Here is a 22240-nt window from a genome sequence, read left to right on the forward strand (position 1 = left end):
TATCACCATTATGCTATCTCCCCAGTCCTGTTAGTGATCATTATTTGCTTCTCTCCTTCTCTCCCAACCTACTGGATATGTGAGAACAGGGGTTGTGTCAGTCTCATTCACTAATATATTTATTCTGATGTCTGGGACTTGGCCATTACTCAATGAACAGGCTGAATGAATGAATGAATGATGAATGAATGAATGAATGGATTCTGCTTTCATCTGATTGGAGAGGAAGTCTGTGGCCATCCTACCTAAAATTATTCTTGTCTTCAAACCTTTCTATCATTTTATTTTATTTGAGAGAGACAGAGAAATTGACAGGGAGGGAGAGAGATGTCTGCAGCCCTGCTCCACCACTCATGAAGTCTTCCCCCTAAACACGGGACCCGGGGGCTTGAACCCGGGTCCTTGTGCATTGTAACATGCACACTCAACCAAGTGTTCCACCACCACCCCCAACCCCTGCCTATCTTGTAATCCCTTTTCCTTACCTCCCCAGTGCCTCTGTGTGATCTAAGGGCCATCTTGTTTCCCATGTGTGAGCACTGGCTGGCGTTCTGCCTGTCCCCCTTCCTGGTTTGTATGCACTGTGACACCAGGAAACCTTTCTATCTTGCTCACTGTTGTCGGCTTACACCGGTGTCTGCCACCTAGAAGATGCACAGATGGTCCGGGAGGTGGTGCAGTGGATAAAGCATTAGACTTTCAAGCATGAGGTCCTGAGTTCAATCTCCGGCATCACATGTACCAGAGTAATGTCTGATTTTTTTTTTCTCTCTCTCTCTTTCCTCCTGCCATTCTCATTAGTAAATAAATAAGGTCTTTCAAAAAAGAAGATACACAGTAAATATTTTCTAGAAGTTTCCACACTGTCCTGCACTATCAACCTGTTTCCCCATGGGCCCTGAGACTCAATGCCTGGCCACACCCACACTGGGGCACGGTGCCTGCAAAACTGAGCCCGGGTCAATGTTTGCTCAGTGGCTGGTATTTCCGTCGACCTGCCTGGAGACAGGGCTCAGATCCTCTCGCAGCATGGCTGCAGCTCTTTTGGGCCTGGGGAGCCTGCAGGCGGGAATTCAAGGCGCCTGTTCCATGCCCCGGCCTGCCCAGCTGTCCACAATGTGGCTTTTCACTCTGCTGGGAGGCAGCGGTGTGCCAGCCCTCAGGAGTGGCCGCCAGCTTTCCCACACGGCGGGGCCCACAGAGAGGCCTTGTTCCTCACTCAGTCCCCTTCCTGGACCCCTCAGCTGGGTGCTGCCTGCCCCAGGCCCGGTTCCAGCTCAGTGGCTGGGACTGGATGTCCGTCCATGGCTGTTTTCTGTCTGGGGCAGGAGCAGGGGTGTGTTGCTGGGGGTGACAGTAAAGACACAGCTCCCTGGGAATCAGGGGCGGCCCCTATGATGCCAGCTCCATTCTGCGCCCCTCGCCCCACACAGTGAGACCCAGTTACCTACTGACATGATTGTGTGAAGTATCCCCCTGTGGGTAGAGAGTGGGGACTCAAACCCGGGTCCTTGTGCATGGTAATATGTGTACTTAACAGGGTGCGCCACCACCTAGCCCACCAGTTGCTTGATGTTATATATATATGTTTAAAAAATATTTATTTACTTATTTATTTATTCCCTTTTGTTGCCCTTGTTGTTTTATTGTTGTTGTAGTTATTGTTGTTGTTGTTATTGATGTCGTCGTTGCTGGATAGGACAGAGAGAAATGGAGAGAGGAGGGGAAGACAGAGGGGAGAGAAAGATAGACACCTGTAGACCTGCTTCACCGCCTGTGAAGCGATTCCCCTGCAGGCGGGGAGCCAGAGGCTGGAACTGGGATCCTTACGCCGGTCCTTACTCTTTGTGCCACCTGCGCTTGACCTGCTGTGCTACCACCTGACTCCCTGCTTGATGGTTTTAACCTGCCTTCCCTTGATGGTTACATTTACAATTTAAGAGATTTCTTTTTCTCCCCATGGGCTTTACCAAACCAATGAATAACACAGGCACAAAAATTGAATCCGTTCAATCAAAAAATTTCTGAATTATTTTTAATTGATAAATCAGAGAGAAATGGGGGGCGGGAAGAGACAGAGAGAGAGAGAGAAACTCCTACAGCCCTGCTTCACCCCTCATGAAGCTTCCCCCCCTGTAAGTGGGGACCCAGAGCTTGAACCTAGAGACTTGCACATTGTAATATGTGGGCTCAACCAGGTGAATTCTGGCTCACCAGCCCTGTGAACCCATTGTTTTCCTTTTAGGAAACACAGCGCAGCATACAGATGCAGGAGGAGGAGGACAGAAGCCACTGGCTTTTGGAGGGAGCACCCAGTGATGTTCTGGGTGACATCTGTGGAGCTGGAGTTCTACCCCAAGCCTCTTGTGCATGTGGTCAGCCAGCAAGCCTCCTGCTGAGCCTATACTTGGAGGTCAGACAGGTCACAGAAAGCCCTGTGAGGAAAAAGAGCCCCGAGTCATTACTGGGCCACGACTCAGCAAAAGCACCTGGCAGAGAGAGCAGGCCACGGTGGATAGAAGGGGGGCACTGCGCCACCACAGGAGACAGCCAGCAGAGTAGCAGAGACCAGGGGGACCTCTCATGGGGGGCAGGGACTCTACAACTTGCCCAGTCTTGTCCAGCCCTGCCCTGCCCCCCCCCCCAGGATGCCCGATGGAGGTGTAGGGATATTGGGGGAGGAGGGGGCTGAGGACTTTGTTTATCCAGCTTTCCTCTTGGCCCTTCTCCCCACCCACCATCCACACCCACCCAGCCCAGAAATGTCTTAGACAAACACGGTTCTCCACTGAAATCTGGGGCCTGAGCCACCTCTATGCCGGCTTTGGGTCCCCGACTGATGCATCTGCACAATCCCAGACCCACAGGCCCAAGGCAGAAGATGGGGTTTTGTTCTCTCTCAGCAGTTCTGGGCTGATTTCAGAGAAAGGCAGTGAGGCAGGACCCCATCTCTCCGCTGCCTGGCACTGGGCCTCCCTCCCTGAGGAGGATGCTGTTTGAAGTTGAAAATTTCCAGCCTTGCTCTGTTTGCTTTTTTCTTTCTCTCCCCCTCCCTCTCCCTCTCCCCTTCCCCTCCTCTTTCTCTCTGAGTTTAGACTTCTCCTGAGGTGAGGGGGAGTCTTATTTACAGAGCGCTCCCCACAATAGTGGCTCTGGATGGAATCTTTTGGGATTATTTCAAAGCTGTTGGCAGGAACTAAAAGGTACTTTTTTTTTTTTCATAGTAAAATGACTTGGAAGGGAAAGCAGCAGGGAAGCGCACTCTCCCCTGAGCACGTTCCCAGCTCCTCTTTGTGGTCCCACTGTTAGAATTTGCCTGCAACTGCTCTAAAGCAACAGCCCCCAACCACTGCTAGCTGTGCCATTCAAATCAGATGCAAAGCCCAGTCCACAGGGGCAGGGACAACACAGGACTCTGGGTCAGGGATGTGAGGTCTTGGGTGGCACCTGTGTAGAGAAGGTTCTCCCGGCCAATCCTGGGGCCTGGGTCTCCTCCCAGAACCCAAGTCTCCCCCCCACCTCATCATACCCCCCACTCCCATTGCTATTGATTTGTTGTGTGTTGTGTTTTCCCAGAACCTTCCAAGAGGAGTCAGACTGTAGGCTCTGGGTCTTCAGGAATTTTAGAGTTCCTAAGGTGGCCAGGTGTGTGTGTGTGTGTGTGTGTGTTTGTGTGTGTATGTGTGTATGGGGGGTATGTCACCCTGCCATAGATGGGCAGGGATGAAGGGAGGTGGCCACTCCAGCTGCCCACAGTCCGAAGATCTGGTGGAGGATGTGCCACACTCACCCTCCATCTGGCGGGCAGGAAATCAGTGCCAACCTACACACGGAGGGAGGAAGAGGACCATGAAGGGGCTGTCCTGTGGCAGAAAGCAGGCAATTAGAAAACACTGATGTGGGAGTCGGGCGGTGGCGCAGCGGGTTAAGCGCAGGTGGCGCAAAGCGCAGGGACTGGCGTAAGGATCCCGGTTCTAGCCGCCGGCTCCCCACCTGCAGGGGAATCGCTTCACACGCAGTGAAGCAGGTCTGCAGGTGTCTATCTTTCTCTCCCTCTCTCTGTCTTCCCCTCCTCTCTCCATTTCTCTCTGTCCTATCCAGCAACGACGACATCAATAACAACAACAACAACTACAGCAACAATAAAAAGACAAGGGCAACAAAAGGGAAAATAAGTTAAGAAACAAACAAGAAAACATTGATGTGGGGCCAGGTGCGGTGGCGTCCTGTTAAACACACACACACCCATGTGCAAGGACCCAGGTTTAAGCCTCTGTTTCCCATCTGCGGGGGGCGGGGGGGGGGGCTTCTCAAGCAGTGAAGCAAGTCTGCAGGTGTCTCTCGGTCTCCCTTCCTCTCTGTCTCCCCCTCCACTCTCAATTTCTTTCTGTCCTATCAAAGAAAAAAAAAAAAAAGGAAACAAAACATGTAAAATCTTGTCATTGTACTAATTGTACTAATGACCAAACTCTTTCCTTTCCCTGGTTCTAACTGTATTTCTGCTTTTTTTTTTTTTTTAAAGGATTTATTTACTTATAGAGAGATCAGAGCAACACTCTGGCATAGGTAGTGCAGGATTCAAACTCTGGACCTCATGCTTGCAAGCCCAGAGCTCTGCCACTGTGCCATCTCCCAGGCCACTTTGCTCAGCTGTGTATCTGGGGAAGGAGAGCTCAGGAGATTCTGCCAGTTCCTTCTGTGCATGGATAGCAGGGCCAGCCCCCAGAATCTGGAGTTGGGGGGCTTCTGTCTGCCCACCAGCATAGAGACCCTGGAGGGGGGATTCTTAGCAAAGGGGGTGGGGTGGGTGACTGGGGGAAAGATTACCTTGGAAACAAGACCAAAGATGGCACTTGTGGGGCTGGGGCTGCTTGGGGTGAGGGCCCTGAGTGTTCTTCCTATATAACTTCCATGGTTTCCTTTTCAAGCCAGAGTTGAAACCAACAGCGGTCAGTGTCTGTTTGTGAAAGGTTAAGATAACCTACAAAATAAGAAACCCAAACTTCTCCAATGCGGATGCCTTCTAACCCAAAGCAAGGGCTTTCCTTTAGATTCCTGACCTTGGACTGTTTACACTGATTGCTGCAGTGGGGCTGCAGTGGGGCAGCAGCCAGGAAGCGACTCTGTGTAAATGCCTTGACAAGGCAGCTGCTAAGTGACACATGGGCATCAATCTCACCCAGCCGCACCTGCTGTACTAATGGCAGCATTAACGAGATAAATGGCCGTGCGAATGCTCCATGGAGCTCACAATGACTCTAGGCTGCTTATAAAAGCCCAGCCCCCCTCCCTTCCAGAAGGTTTACCATCTGGGGGTGGGGGGAGAGGGCAGACCATGACACACACATTATCATGCACAAGGACCCAGGTTCAAGCCCCCACTCCCCACCTGCAATGGGGGTGCTTCACAAGCAATAAATCAGGTCTGCAGGTCGGTATCTCTCTCTCTCCCCCTGTCTGTCTCCCCATCCTCTCTCAATTTTTCTCTGTCCTGTCCAATAAAATAGAAAAAGGAAAAAAAAGGGGTAGGGTTGTGGCCATCAGGAGTAATGGATTCATAATGCTGGCAGCAAGCCCTAGTGATAACCCAGGTAGAAAGAAAGAGGGGGAGGAGAGAGAGAGAGAGAGAGAGAGAGAGAGAGAGAGAGAAGAAGGAAGAAAGGAAGGAAGAGAAAAAAAGGAAGAGATCTGTCAGGGACACAGGCATCCTGTGTGTTCCCCAAAGGTGGTAGACACCATGCTTTAGTTTTTCTGCTTTTTTTTCTTTTGCATAAGTATTTGTTCTTTCTGGATTTAGAGATGAGATGGGGAAACACATGGTCTGCTTGGGATGCCAGGGTTTTCCTGCTGCTGTGCTGCTAAATTCTGACTCTTACCAGTCCTGGTTTGTTGTTTTCAATAACTGAGCAGTCTCCCAAGTGAAGGAGAAGGGGCAGGTGTTTGTCCCCCCCCCATTTCTTCTGGCCCCTTGAAAAAGCAGACTACCCTCCCGGTCTTTGGAACCCAGCACCTACCAGAACCACTGTAGGTACTGGGTCCCTTTGTGGGATGAATGAGCAAAAAAAAAAAAAGAAAAGAAATTCAGGAACGTGCTGATAAAAACCAGACAACTAGTCCTCTTGATAAAAGAAAAGGCAGGCCAGTGGAATAGCTCACTTGAATAGTGCATTGCTTTACCATGTGCGAGACTCAGTTTGAGCCTGGCACCCACCACATTGAAGGAAACTTTGGTACTGTGGTCTCTTTCTCTCTCTCTCTCTCTCTCTCAAAAAGAAGAAAAAGGTTGCGTTTGTAGCATTTGCCAAATCTATGGTGTCAAATACTTTCATCATGAAGGACCTTAAGCTGCCTTGGAGGGGTTTTGTGGCTTTTTTTGGGGGGGGGGCACTGTGGGACCATCCCCAGAACTGCAGCTTCAGTACACGACCCCTTTGCTCTCTAGTAAGGAAGAACTCACTTCATCAAGGTGCAGCCCGCTTCCATTTGGAACTGGTCTCGTGCTGATCAAACTCTGCCCAGCGCCATCTTCCCTGGAGACGGTGGGTGTCTCACCGCTGAGCAATAGAGACAAGCATTAAGGTCGCTGGGTAGACTGTGTTGCTCTGCAACTCTAGACAAGTCTTCACCCTCTCTGGGCTCTAAGGCATGAGAATGAAGAGAATATGAAAGTCACTCTGGTTCCAGTCAGCCCAGAGGTGGGACAACCGTGGGCTAGGTGGCTGGCTGGCTGAATGGCTGGGTGGGTGGGAGCTCCGTCCACACACACCTCACTTGGTCTGAGTGGGACCAGCTGGCCCAGGACTCTCTCTCCAGAGCCATCTGTCATCATCACAAACCAGCTCTGACAAACATGCTCAGCAATCCGGCTGCAGAAAATTCCCAAACAGCCCGGCCCTGAGACCGAGCAGCAGGTAACCAAGAAAAGCAAAGGAGGGGAACAATAATTGCCTTATATTCCGGAAAGTTCAAACGCAGGCCAGCGCCCAGTCACCATGGAGTGGAAAGTTTCACTGCTCACGTCTGCTGTTGAGAGCCCTCTTGGCGCCGCCGTCGGCCGGGGAGGGGGCCGGGGGTAGCACAGTGCTGAAGGATGGATGTGGACGCCACACGCAGCCCTGCACGGCCTCTGCTTGGAGGGGACCCATGGTCCACAGGGACTAGATGCTGTAAAATCAGCAGCCTCCTCGGTTTGTGTGTGTGGTGGGGTCGGGTGGGCTCTCCCTGGTGTGGGGGGCTGCACTCCAGGCTCCGGGGGGGCAAACAACTTCTCCTGAGCATCTTTCACTTTCCCCTCCCTCTTTTCTGGCCCTGAGGTCTGGGCTCCCCCCACCACCAGGTACACATACACACTCCTGCTGCTCTTGGGGGTCACTTAGAACCCTTGCCCTCACTGCTAACCTCTGAGGAGGTAGATACTCCAGAAAAGTTCTTTCCCATCGGCCCATTCCTCCCCCTCTCCTGCCCATTGCCAGAGGAACAGGGTTGCACTACACAACTGTGGGGAGGAGCCAGACTTCTCACCCAGCACAGGCAGGGCTATGACTCTTCACTCAAAAGCAGCTTTGGTTGAACCAACAAGTGCTAGATATGGAGTCTGAGCAGCAACCCCAAGCAATTACTATTTCTTTAGTCTGATTTTTACTTTTAAAAATATTTTATTTATGGAACCAGGTGGTGGTGCACCTGGTTGAGCGCACATGTTACAATGCACAAGGACCTGGGTTCGAGTCCCCAGTCCTCACCTTCAGGGGGAAAGCTTTGTGAGTGGTGAAGCAATGCTAAGGTGTCTCTCTGTCTCCTTCTCTCTACCACCCCCTTCCCTCTAAGTTTCTGGCTGTTTCTATCCAATAAATAAGATAAAAGATAATTTAAAAATTTAAAAATATTTTATTTGTGAAAGAGATAGAGAGAAAGACACAGAAAGACTAGAACACTGCTCAGCTCTGCTTTATGGTGGTGCTGGGATTAAACCTGGGAGCTCAGAGCCTCAGGCATGAGAGTCTTTTGCAGAAGCATTATGCCGTCTCCCCAGCCCACTATTTCTTTTCATTTTAGAAGTGTTGTGATTGTGGAATGGTTGCCTCAATTATCTTATTTTGCCCGTGTATCTGGTATGTGAGCCCAGGGGTCTAGAGGGAAATGGCACGGCCTCCCCCCCCCAAGGCCCCAGCAGACGGATGAGCACCTGCTCCTAGCCGTCACCCTAAGCCCACCACCATCGCTTACCTGGGGCCCTGGGTCACAGCCCCTCTTGTGTGCCCCACTCCCCCCTGCCCCCATAGCCCATTCATTCCCCCTCATACTCATAGGGGGACCTTCAAAACACACAGATGGCAGTGCTGACTGGGCACTGACACACATGGAGCACACACCTATGCACACATGAACACACACGTGGAGCATACACACATGAACACACCTCTCCAGACACAGCCCAGTACCTTCCCTGGCCTAGGAGAACACCTGCCCCATGAGTGTGGACCTTCCCCTTTTCCTTCCCACCCCATGAGCCATCCTTTGGCTCCATCTTTCTTGCTGTCTGTTCCCTATTTGTGTGCTGTCTGTCTCTCTCCTCCTGTCCCCTCCTGTTCCTTTAGGCCCCCACACTCCTTTATAAAGTGGGTGAAGGACCACCGAGCAGGCTGAGGACAGCACTAAGGCCCAGTCCTTGCTGCACCTACTCCTGTCCCTTGGCTCCAGCTCAGGCTCAGGGCTTCACAGGGCAGGAAGTCCAAGGCTTCCCGAACACTCCAGGGGCCATGCTCATGGCTCTCCTGGGGCCTGAGTGGCATCAGGAGCCCCATGGATGCTGGAGAACAGGAATTGCCTTCTCACTTCTGAGTTTGGCTTGGTATGGACCGGGCCAGGGAAACTGCATTTTTTTATTAGCTGTACGGAGACAGAAAAAAATTGAGAGGGAAAGAGAAGATAGAAGGTGAGGAAGAGAGACACCTGCAACACTGCTGCCTAGCTCTCAGAGCTTCCTCCCTTGCAGCTGGGAGGGAGGCTTGAACCCAGGTCCTTGAGTATTTTCCCCTCTTTTTATTGCCATTGTTGTTTATCATTGTCGTTGTTATTATTATTGTTGTTATTGGTGTGGCTGTTGTTGGATAGGACAGAGAGGAGGGGAAGACAGAGAGGTGGAGAGAAAGATAGGCACCTGCTGACCTGCTTCACCACCTGTGAAGCAACTCCCCTGCAGGTGGGGAGCTGGGGCTCAAACTGGGATCCTTGAGCCAGTCCTTGCATTTTGTGCCATGTGTGCTTAACCTGCTGCGCTTAACCCAGGTGATTTTTTTTTTTACCGGATTACTGCCCAGTTCTGGCTTCTGGTGGTATAGGGGATTGAACCTGGGATTTTGAAGCCTCGGGTATGAGAATCTCTTTGAGCTCATCCACGTGCACCACTCCAAAGTTGCATTTCTAAGTTCCCTGCAGATGTTGGAGGCTGAGGCCCAGGTTCTCAGAACCGCTGACTTGATCCAGCTCAGAAGCACCCATACTTGACATTGCAGACTGTTCCTCAACCACTCCTCCCTTATCTGTGTGTGTGGGGGGAGGCATTTTCAGGCTAAAAGAACTGCAGTCTCGAGACTAGAGACAGGATCACTGTTCTAATTCTTTCTCCAGCAATGACAGGGGTGTCTGGGGGCTGCTGGAGGACATGCCACCCACAGCCTGGGTTATCGGGCACAGCTGTCTGCCACTGCTGCCCTGGTGGCCTCTGCCTGTGAGGACTCATTAGGAAGCACAGTGCCAGAGACACGTCCCAGGGAAGCCCCAGAGCACGGGACTCATTACGCTGACACTGAAGGCTGGTGAGTGACCTTGTGAGGTGGGGACATGCGGGTCACCGGGCTGTCAGAAGGAGCTATTGTGTGTGCGTGTGTGCGTGTGCGTGTGCGTGACTTTTTAACTGGAAGTGTTAAAAAGTGTGCTCTGACTCGCTGAGCACTCCCTCCAGAAAGGTCACCATCGAGGTTCAGGTGCCACTCAGGTAGGCGGCACTGGGAATAAAGTGGCCCACAAATGGTGGCCAGTGTCAGGGTGCAGGGGAGTCATGGGCTCCCCCAGGAGACAAACTTGTTTCCATTCCTCTCCACACCCCTAGCTAATGGTAAGAAATGAAACTTGTGTTTGTTTTTCTCTGGGTAAGGTTGAGTTTACAGGTCTTTCAGTCTCCGGAAACTAGGTCAGCAAGATTTTGCTTACACCTCGCATGAATAAAGCCTTTATTTTAACCTCTTTTAGCCTCTCTCTGACAAAGAACCAGGCTGCCTGCAGCCAACAGTATCATTTAAAAAAATGAAATGGAGTAAAGGTTAGTGTAACCAAAATAACAGGCAAGGCCCATGAAAGGGGGTAACTGAGAACGAGCAGTTTCTGTGAAGGTGACGCATATGATTCAACAGTGAGCTTCCTGGGAGCCAGGTTGACAAGGGAAACACAGGATGGGTGTCTCATCTCTCCCACTGTAGAAAGAAGGAAGCAGAGATTCTTTCATTTATTTTTGATACCAAGTTCTAAAATAAATTTCTCACACTGAACTTGAGAGGAAGGATATTGGTTTACAGTACTCTCGACAATTATATAGCAAATGCAAATTCTTGAAATAATTTTGAGTGAAAGCCAACCCTGTGAGGACCATTCTTCCAGGAGATGATCTGACATGACTCTCTGTGGCCTTATGTGACCTGAAGATGGAATTTGTTATTTTTTTTTTCCACAGCATTGCTCAGCTCTGGCTTATGGTGGTGCTGGAGATAGAACCTGAAACCTTTGGCACCTCAGGCATAAGAGTCTCTCTGCACAACCAGCATGCTATCTCCCCCATCTTAAACTTGAACCCTTTTTGAGGCAAGGAAGAATAGCATCTATATTCCAGCAAACTCCTTTACCAACTATTTTAGTTGCAAAGACACTCACGCTGGCTTCTCAAGTAACAAAGCAACAGGAAGTCTACAATGAGCACTTAGTGCCCCCCACCCATTCTTGACATCACAGTTGAAATCAACCCTACAAGGTCCTCTGACTGGGGACAGTCCTACCTCAGGACCTTTGCAGTGGTTTTTCTCTTTGTGATGCACTCTTCCCTCCATTCTTCCCCTGCTAGACTCCTACTTGTTCTTTAATGCCCAGACGTTCCCTCCTTCCAAGGCACGTTTCAGCTAGAAACTCTGTGCCTCTTGCCTTCAGGTCTCGCGCTATCATATTACTGTACTGCTTTGTTTTGTCTGGAGCAGCAGTTGTCAGTCTGAAATGACCCTGCTTACTCGCTCTCTTTCTACCTTCCCTCTTCCTGAGGACAAAGACCATGTTTCTTACTTACTCCTGAAGCCTCTAGTGCCTTCAACTAAGCCAGCAGTTGAGAACATGCCTAAAAATAATGTTTGGAATGAATGAATGAGTGAATGAATGAATGAATGAATGAATAAACATGTAGTGGCTGTTTGGCAGCCAGAGAATGCCAGGAGTATGCTCCTTGAGCACGGCTACCGTGTACAGTTGTAGATGTTGTACACTGCACAGCCAGAGGCTTCCATGACAGGGAAAAAAAGCCCTAATTCCCAAGAAGGTAGGGAAGACACCCCATTGCAGAAGGGCTTCCCTCACAAGCACACCACTGGCAGGACTCATTATATTTTTATGTCTTTGTTTTTGGTTAATAGTGGGTTACACAATTGTAAGATTACAGGGTGAGTTCCACACCACACACACCACCACAATTCTGTGCCCCCAACCTCTATGTTGGCTCCACGCCATCAGGCTGGGTCATAAATGCAGATTCACTATTCTCTCTGGGTCTTGGTAAAAAATAGGAACAAAAGCTCTGGAGAAGATATAGACCCTCTGCCATGTTACGATCCTCTAAAGTGTCATCTTAAACTCAAGTCTTAATACAATCAGTACCACCTCAGCATGTTTCACTTTGGACTGCATCCAGAGATGTCAGGCATGGAATGTCAACCCTTCAGCTTCATTACTCAGCCACCAGGTTCCAGACACTATCATGATGCCAACCTAACTTCGCTGCACAGACGACCCCACCAATGTGTCCTGGAGCCTCACCTCCCCAGATCCTTACCCCACAAGTGAGACAGACTGGGAATATGGATCAACCTGGCAAAGCCCACGTTCATCAGGGAAGCAATTACAGAAGCCAGACCTTCCACCTTCTGCACCCCATAATGACCCTGGGTCCATATTCCCAGAGGGATAAAGAATAGGAAAGCTATCAGGGGAGGGGATTGGATCTGAAGTTCTGGTGGTGGGAATTGTGTGGAGTTGTACCCCTCTTATCCTATGGTCTTGTCGATATTTCCATTTTATAAATAAAATTTTTTTTTAATTAAGTCTTATGGAAAATGGCTTTTTGATATGCATATTTAACTTATTTATTTATTTATTTGATAGAACCAGACAGGAGTTGAGAGGAAAAGGAGAAAGAGACACACCTGCAGCCCTGCTTCACTGCTTGTGAAGCTTCCCCACCCCTGTAGGTGGAGACTGGGGGCTTGAACCCAGGTCCTTGCACATGGTAATGTGTGTACTCAACTAACTAGGTATACTTCTGCCCAGCCCCAAATGAGTCTTCAGAGTGGAAGGCCTCTTCTCCAGCCCCTCCCCATTTTAAGTTTAAGAAGGGGGGGGGGTCCAGGAGGTGAAATGATCTGACCAAACCCACTCAGCAAGACTGAAATAACCCCTTCACCCTCCTCACTCATCGGGCTCCATTTCCATGACAACGTTGCCTTTCTCTGTGCTCCTGGGTCTCCCCTCTTGACTTCCCAGTGATGTGGCAGCTGTGACTCATCCTGGCAGCCCTTGCAGGCCTGGAAAGCCTGGTGTCAGCTCCAGATGGTCAGCTCCATCTGGCTGAGAGTGAGTGAAGAAGGTCGACTGAACTGAAGCCTGCCAGGCTCTTCCCTTAAGCAGATGACTAATTCACAGCCCTACCTCAGGGCCTTCGCTCCTGCTGTGCCATCTGCCCAGAAGGCCCCTGCCGCACATGCACAGCCATGTTTTTTGCTCTCTAACTTGATTTTTCTGCTTAGGTGTCTCCTGTTAAAAGGACCTTCCTTTTCTTTTTAAAAGAACCTTTTTAAAAAAAATTTTAAGTATATTTATTTATTTTCCCTTTTGCTGCCTTTGTTTTTTATTGTTGTAGTTATTATCGTTGTTATTATTGATGTCATTGTTGTTGGATAGGACAGAGAGAAATGGAGAGAGGAGAGGAAGGTGGGGGGGGGAAGAAAGACAGACACCCGCAGACCTGCTTCACCGCCTGTGAAGCGACTCCTCTTCAGGTGGGGAGCCGGGGACTCGAACTAGAATCCTTGGTCCTTGTGCTTTGCGCCACGTGCGCTTAACCCGCTGCGCTACCGCCCGACTCCCTAACGGACCTTTCTTTCACCTCCCTCGTTTTAGTCATTACCCTTCCTACTTGCTTCCTTCCCGTGTCCTCCCCTGCCTGACACCAGCCACCATTGTCTGCTGTCACCACATTTATCTGTTGGTTGGTTGGTTCTCCGTCTCTCTTGTCCACTGGGTCGGAAATGCCAACACCAGGGACAGTGCTCTGTTCTCTCCTGAGTCCCCAGGACCTTGTGCAATGCCTGACATGGGGCAGAAGTTCATTAGTATTTACTGATGAACCAGTGGCCTGATCAATCTGTATCTCCTCATTCGCACTTCCGTTGGCATAAGGAGAAGTGCCCCGCCAGCTCGTCCAGTGAGGTAACTGTGGAGGGTATCCCTCTGGTGGCTTCCCAGGGCTCGGCACTGATAGTTAGTGTCCTTGGTCTCCAGCATATGGGGAGGGGCTCTGCTTTCCCATCATTTGTCTGGTAAAAACAGTAGCTGGGCCGGCAGGACGGCTCACCTGGGAGAGTGCCTGCTGTGCCCTGGACACCACCCAGGGTGAGCCTGGCCTCCACACAACAGGAGTATTGGCGCTGTGATGTCTTGCCCCATCTGCCTCTGTCTCTATCTCTAGCTATGTCTCTGTCTATTCATTTATTTATTTTAAAAATATTTTTTATTCCTTTTTCGTGCCCTTGTTGTTTTATTGTTGTTATGGTTATTGATGCCGTCGTCGTTGGACAGGACAGAGAGAAATGGAGAGAGAAGGGGACGACAGAGAGAAAGACAGATACCTGCAGACCTTCTTCACCACCTGCGCAGTGACTCCCCTGCAGGTGGGGAGCCGGGTGCTTGAACCGGGATCCTTGTGCCGGTCCTTGCGCTTTGTGCCACCTGTGCTTAACTCACTGTGCTACCGCCCGACTCACTCTGTCTATTTATTTATTTATTTTCCACCAGGGTTATCATTGGGGCTCATTGCCTGCAAATGAATCCAAACCTCCCAGTAGTCATTTTTTTATTTTCCTTTTTTTTTTTTTTACCCTTTCTATTTTTTTATTTGATAGGACAGAGAGCAATTGAGAAAGGAATGGGGGATTTAGAAAGAGAGAGTAAGAGAGACAATTGCAGACCTGCTTCACTGCTCAGGAAACATCTCTCCTACAGGTGGGGACTGGGGGCTTGGACCTGGGTCCTTATACATGGTAACATATGCACTTAACCAGGTGTGCCACTGCCTGGTCCCCTCTGTCTCTCTTTCAATCCAAGGAAGTCAGCCTAGAGTGATGAAGACCTGGAGATAAAAACATATAAATAGATCAATAAATAAATAAAAACATAATAGCAACTGCCTTTCACAGAGCTCTTACTAAGAGCCAGATGTCACTCTGAGCCCTTTATAGAAATCACTTCCTTTTTAAAAACTTTTTTTTATATTATTGTATTTTATTTCTTTAGGATATAGACAGAAAGTAATTGAGAGGTATTGTGTTTATTTGGACCCGTCAGAGAAGGTGCTGGAACAGGCTGGCCCAGCTAAACAACTATCATTTGTGCCTGCAGAGCCAGGATTGGGTTGGGGGGGAGCTTAGAGGGTTGCCTCCTGAGGCTGGAGGAGAGAGAGGGGGGGAGAGAGGGGGGAGAGGGGGGGGAGAGGAAGACAGAGAGGGAGAGAGGGAGACGGAAAGGAGAGGGGAGAGGGAGAGGGAGAGGGAGAGGGAGAGGGAGAGGGAGAGGGAGAGGGAGAGGGAGAGGGAGGGACCTGTAGCATGGCTTCACCATTCATGAAGTTTTCCCACTGCAGGTGGGGACCAGGGGCTTGAACCCAGGACCATGTGCACTGTAATAAGTGAACACTTTCCAGCCCCGGGCTCCCCACCTGCAGGGGAGTCGCTTCACAGGCGGTGAAGCAGGTCTGCAGGTGTCTGTCTTTCTCTCCTCCTCTCTGTCTTCCCCTCCTCTCTCCATTTGTCTCTGTCCTATCCAACAACGATAACAAATAACATCAATAATAACTACAACAATAAAACAACCAGGGCAGCAAAAGGGAATAAAAAACAAAAAAAAAAAAAAAGGAAAAAAAAAAAATAAGTGAACACTACTGGGTGTAACACCACCCATCCCCTAAATTGCTTCCTTTGGTCCATGCAGTGGTCCTATCTGGCAGATGTGGAAACTGAAGCACAAAGAAGTAACACGAGAGTTTCTGAGTCCATACACTTGACCCCCAAAATTTAAGCTGTTGGATCCTTAGCCAGACCACCACTGAATTTGAAGAAAAAAAAGCCCTTTAGGCATCATTGTCCCAAACCCCAGAGGACCCCCAAGCCAGCTAAGCAAGGCCAGAGTGTCTGCCAGCCCAGAGTCCCCAGGTCCACCTAAGAGACATAGCCGCCAAGATAGCTCATGCCTGCTTCATGGTCGTCAGAATGTGGAGCTTGCAGAGCAGTGGAAAGAGATCCTTTGAAGGATAAAACGCTGACTGTCAATGCCATGGAGGGAGTTTATGAACCATAAAAGAACCTGCCTGGGACAAGTGACACAGCCCCCTCCATATTACCATGTTTGAAAAGCCAGGTCCAAGTCTTCACTCCCTTTTTAAAATATTTATTTATTTCCCTTTTGTTGCCCTTGTTTTTTATTGTTGTAGTTATTATTATTGTTGATGTTGTCATTGTTGGATAGGACAGAGAGAAATGGAGAGAGATGGGAAAGAAAGACAGACACCTGCAGACCTGCTTCACCACTTGTGAAACGAATCCCCTGCAAGTGGAGAGCTGGGGCCTCGAACTGGGATCCTTCTGCCGGTCCTTGCACTTTGCACCGTGTGCACTTAACCCGCTGTGCTACAGCCCAATTCCCCATGAGAGTGTTTTTGCAAAATGGTTGTACTAGCTCCTCAACCCCTCTCACCCTGAATTAAAAATGGCTGCCAGTAGCAGTGGGTGATTGTGCAGGCACCATGTCCCAGAGATAACCCTGGTGGCACAAAATATATATTAATTAATTAATTAATTAATTAAATGTGCACATCCATTTTTCCCAAATTCCCATACTCCAACAATCGAAGCTGGATTCTCTAGAGCCACCCATGGGGGAAGAGGGGGTCTGTGAAGGTTCATCGACAAAAACAGGACACATGTGACCGATCTCTCCCGGCAATTGTTTAGCAGAGCAGATGTGGCCTGAGGATGTTAGCTCAGTGGTGGCAGTCCTCAAAGCTGAGGACTAAGACATTTTCACAAGAGAGACTGCAAGCAGTTTGGCAACTCCTGGAGCTCTGCTCAGGCCTGTCGCTGACCCTGGGGTGTGACTGGGAGGCGTTTCCTGCCCCCAAAGCTGACACAGCTAGCAGACACATGGCACATGGTTCCTAGTGTGACTCCTAGATTGAGTTTCCCTGCAGGGGCTGGAGAGCCAGGCGTCTGTCCCTGCTCCGGTGGGGGCACTGGTGCCCTCTGGTCCCCCCCATCCCCAACACACACACACTGGTGACAGTGGATGCACCACAGCGAGTGTGTGAGGGCCATTCATAGGGGACTCCAGGCCTCTGCTATATGCAGGGGGGATGCTTCACAAGTGGTGAAGTAGGTCTGCAAGTGTCTCTCTGTCTCTCTCCCTCTCTATTTTCCCTTTCTCTCTCAATTTCTCTGTCATTTCCAATAAAAAATGGGGGGGGGGTGGAGAATGTCCACCAGGAGCAGTGGATTCACAGTGTCAGCACCAAGCCCCAGCGATAACCCTGGAGGCAAAAAAAAAAAAAAACATTCCAAGGCTTCTGCTCATTGGACATCAGGTTGATGTCAAGTAAGTAACACCACAAACACAATCTAGAACTTTCTGGTTATCCCCAAAAGTTACTTTCTGTCCCTTTACAGTCAGACCCCACACCCAGCTGCTGGCAACCACTGTATCTCTCCTCTCTCTCTCTCTCTCTCTCTCTCTCTTTCAAGACAGAGACAGAGAATGGGAGAGGGGTGAGGAGAAGCACCACCATGGCCCCAGTGCATCTTTCAATGTGGTGGGGGCTAGACTCAAACCTGGGTCTCGCACATGACAAAGCAATGCACTACCCAAACTGAGCTGTTCCATCGGTCCCAGGTATTTCCCCTTTTTGAGAAATTCACAGCAAAGAATACTTTCAGCCTGTGTAGCCCTTCTGAAGAATTTGAAGAATCTCTTTTTTTCCTGGTTTTATTTAGGGGTGGCTGACAGTTCACCCCTGTTCATGAGGGGATCCTAGTTGGAGGCTTACATTGTGAACTGATGACCACAGCCAAGCTGGTTAGCCCGGCCGGCACCCACACAGTTGCCTTTTGTGTGTGTGTGGATGGAAGGGGGCAAACTGGAGGTACATTCTCTCTTTCTCTAGCAGCTTACAAGCTGACAATGCGTCTTTGTTCAAGGTAATCCTTCCTCTGCGTGGGGGGAGCCCCAGGACTTGCTAGCAGCTGAAAGTTCATGCCCCTTGATGAACACCCCCCCACAAACACACACACTGGCACCCTGGGTCTTGAAGCCACCGCTCATTTACTATACGTCCAACTTTTTGTTTTATTTTCTTTATTTTTATTCCATACATAACGGGACATTCAGTGTTTATCTTTCTGTGTCTGGTTTCTCTCAGTTGGGGGGGGGGGCGATGTCCCTGAGGTCCAGGGCTGAAGAATGTTCCACTGTGTGTGCACACACAGCACCTTTCTGCACATGTGTGTCGGGGGGACCCTGGGGTTGTTGTCACGTTGGCAGCTGTGAATCACACTGCAGTGAGTGTGTCTCTTTGAGTCAGTGAATTTAATTTCCATAATGTTTTCCATTCTGATTCTACCAAATCTGCATCACCCCAACAGTACGTGGGTGGGAGTTCTTTCTCCACACCTATGCCAACAGCCATTATTTGTTTGTTTGTTTCACTTTTCCGTAACAGCTTCCCTGAGCAGATATGAAGTGATATCTTGTCATGGTCTTGACGTGAGTCTGCCCATCACTTCTCAAGTACCTATTGTCCGTGTGTAAATGACTTGGGACAAATGCCTCTTCCAGTTTTGCCCCTATTTTAATCAGCTGGTTTGTCTTTTGCTATTACAGCATATAAGTTCCTAATCTATTTTGAAGATCAGCTTTCCATCAGACATGTGATTTGGAAGAATTTTCTCCCATTCCACGGTTGTCTTTCCCTCTCTTCCTTCCTTTCTTTCTTTCTTTCTTTCTTTCTTTCTTTCTTTCTTTCTTTCTTTCTCTTTCAGGTTTGGAACTTATTTTATTTATTTATTTTGGATAAAGATAGGGAAATTGAGAGGGAAGGAGAAGACAGAGAGGGAGAGAGGTCTATGGCCATACCACCCTAAACGTGCTCAATCTCATCTGATCTCGTAAACTAAACAGAGCTAGAACTGGGATGAGAGAGAGAGAGAGGCAAAGAGAGACTTGAAGCCCTGCTGAACCTGGGTTCTTGTTCATGGTAATGTGTATACTCAAACAGGTACACGGTTGGTCTCCTGTCTTCTCATTTCATCTACAGTTTTCTTTGCTGTACAAACTTTTTGGTTCATGAACTGGAAGAATTCTTTTTGTTTGTTTGTTTGTTTTTCAGATAGAGGTAGAGAGAGAAAGAGTGAAAAGAGAGCATAGCACCGAAGCTTCCTTCAATGCGGTGGGACCTCGGCTCAAAGCTGGGTTGTGCAATGCACAAAGCAGCAGAGCAGCACACTGACCAAGTGAGTGAACCACCCCAGCAGCCCAGAGCTAGTGTCTTGAGGATGGCCATGACGGTGAAAGGGACTGGACACGGCCCCATCAGAATCCCACGGGTACTTTCACAGAAACAGAAGGAAAATATGCCAGAAGCCATATGGGACCACACGTGACCCCGAAGAGCTGGAGTCATCCTGGAAAAGAGCACAGCTGAGGTGCCACACAGTGATTTCAAGTGATATTAGAGAGTCAGGGAGTACAAAGATATTATAGCAGACACATCTACCAAGACAACAAACAAAGGCGTCTAGACACAAAGCCAAATACAGGTGGCCAGTTCTTCTTTCTTTTTAAAGGTTTATTTCTGTGCTTATGAGAGAGAGAGAGAGAGAGAGAGAGAGAGAGAAAGGGGGCCAGGCAGTGGTGGACCTGGTTAAGCGTAGGCATTACAGTGCACAAGGACCTGGGTTCAAGCCCCTGCCCCCACCTACAGGGGAAAAGCTTCACTAGTGGTGAAGCAGTGCTGCAGGTGTCTCTCTGTCTCTTTCCCTCTCTATCTCCCCCTCCCTTCTCAATTTTTCTCTCTGTTTCTATCCAATAATCAAATAAATAAAAACTTGTTATTAAAAAAAGAATATATATATATATATATATATATATATATATAGAGAGAGAGAGAGAGAGAGAGAGAGAGAGAGAGAGAGAGAAGCTAGGCAGTGGTGCAGTGGTGCACTACAGTACACAAAGACCGTAGTTTGAACCGTAGTGGGTTCAAGTCCCTGCTCCCCACTTGCAGAGAGGAAGCTTCACAAATGGTGAACCATTGCTGCAGGTGTCTCTCTTTCTCTCTCCCTCTTCCCTCTCAATTTCTCTGTCTCAATCCAGTTATAAATAAATAATGAATTAAGAGAGAAAGAGAACTAGAGCTTCACTCTGGCACATTTACTGCCAGGGATCAAACCTGGGACCTCATGCTTAAGGGTCCAGTGCTTTATCTACTATGCCACTTCTTGGGCTGCTGTTGACAGTAAGGATCCAGGTGATCCCAGGTGGCAGAAAGCTCCTGTGGTCTCAGCTGTCCTTGCCTTCCCTGCCCCCCTTGTGAGCCCCACTATCTCCAGCACCCACAAGTCCTGGAGGAGTGGGTCCCAGCCTCCAGACCTGGCCCCACCACCCCACCTATTTGTGCAGTGGGCAGGAGCCTGACGACACCCAGATTGGTCTCCCCATCACGGCTGACTCACACCCTGGGCTCTCACGCAGGTACTGGGTGTGGGCTGGGCCCTCAGAGCCTGGTTTATCACTGCTGGAAGCCTAGAGCTTAAGAGGCTTCTGCTGCTGCCTGCACTTCAGGGACCCTGGTCCTCCTGCCCTGGGGTCCTGGGGTCTCCCAGGGCCAGGCTGTTGCCTGGTTACCACCTCACATTCAGAGCCCTGGGGATCTGAGGACCAGTGACAGATGGCTCTGGGACACAGTCCAGGCAGCAGGGGCTGGGGATGCCAGGCTGGCTTCAGGGAGGGGAGAGTAGCAGGACACCTCCAGGTGGAACATTAAAGGGCTTAAGGAGATTAAGTCACATCGTGAACAAGTCATTGCCCTTTCCTCTGGTTCTCTTTCATCCAAAAGCAATTCTGACCAGGAAGAAGACTTCCTCCTGGAGCAGAGTCCTTCATGCCGCCCCAGGACTTACTGATCTGCCCTTTTTAGCAGAGCCCACCGGGCCTCCAGCTTCAAACTGTCCACAGCCCGTCTTCCTGGCCGGACTCCAGAACCCTGTGCTGTGTTCGTCACTCAGGATCTTTGGCCCTGTGTGCACCTCGCTCGGCTTCCTGGCTCCCATCCAGGAGACTAATAGGACATTTTCTTTTAAATTAATCTAATGGACTTTTTCTCTCCCCTTAGAGTGAATCTATACTTTGTAAATAATACGTGGCAGATGTGAGGTGGGGGTGGTGGGCCCAGCAAATTCAGGGGTGCTGGCACAAGCCCACACCCATCGTTGACACATTATTTTACTGGGGCTGCTTTCCTGGTGCAGCAGTGCTTAGCCATTGCCACAGACCCAGTAAAACTAATACAGGGACTACCTGGCCCCTCCAGACGAAGTGTACCTGCTTTGCCATGGCAAGACCCAGGTTCGAGCCCAGCCCCCACCACACTGAAGGAAACTTCTGTACTGTGATATCCTTCTCCCCTTTCTCTCTCTTCTTCAATTTGAAAATCCACCCAGAACACTTCCGGTGATGATGGAGGAAAAGGAGGGAGAGGAGAAGGAAACAAATAAGAGTGCCATTGGAAGGGTCTTACCACTATCACCACCACCACCACCATCACCATCAATCACCACCATTACCACCACCACCATCACCATCAATCACCACCATCACCACCACCACCATCACCATCAATCACCACCATTACCACCACCACCATCACCATCACTATCAATCACCACCATTACCACCACTATCACCATCACTATCAATCACCACCATTACCACCACCACTATCACCATCACTATCAATCACCACCATCACCACCACCACCACCATCACCATCAATCACCACCATTACCACCACCACCATCACCATCACCATCAATCACCACCATCACCACCACCACCATCACTATCAATCACCACCATTACCACCACCACCATCACCATCACTATCAATCACCACCATTACCACCACCACTATCACCATCACTATCAATCACCACCATTACCACCACCACTATCACCATCACCATCAATCACCACCATTACCACCACTATCACCATCACTATCAATCACCACCATTACCACCACCACCATCACCATCACTATCAATCACCACCATTACCACCACTATCACCATCACTATCAATCACCACCATTACCACCACCACCATCACCATCAATCACCACCATTACCACCACTATCACCATCACTATCAATCACCACCATTACCACCACCACCATCACCATCACTATCAATCACCACCATTACCACCACCACTATCACCATCAATCACCACCATTACCACCACTATCACCATCACTATCAATCACCACCATTACCACCACCACCATCACCATCACTATCAATTACCACCATTACCACCACCACCATCACCATCACTATCAATCACCACCATTACCACCACCACCATCACTATCAATCACCACCATTACCACC

At 49.5% G+C, this 22240-nt stretch overlaps 1 protein-coding gene across 3 annotated transcripts in view; it reads left to right on the forward strand.

Annotated features, from left to right (window-relative positions):
* Positions 1–22240, forward strand: part of ZNF664 (zinc finger protein 664) — a 184556-nt gene that overhangs the window by 133504 nt on the left and 28812 nt on the right. Inside the window, exons 5-6 of one of the 3 annotated variants that reach the window (XR_009550409.1) lie at positions 9631–9818; positions 14821–14835. The exons of the other annotated variants lie outside the window; for them this stretch is intronic. The gene's annotated coding sequence lies outside the window, so the exon portion shown is untranslated. Of the gene's footprint in view, positions 1–9630; positions 9819–14820; positions 14836–22240 lie in introns of those variants that run through there. 3 annotated transcript variants of the gene reach the window in all.

This window comes from Erinaceus europaeus, chromosome 6, assembly GCF_950295315.1.
Source record: "Erinaceus europaeus chromosome 6, mEriEur2.1, whole genome shotgun sequence".
NCBI lineage: Eukaryota > Metazoa > Chordata > Mammalia > Eulipotyphla > Erinaceidae > Erinaceus > Erinaceus europaeus.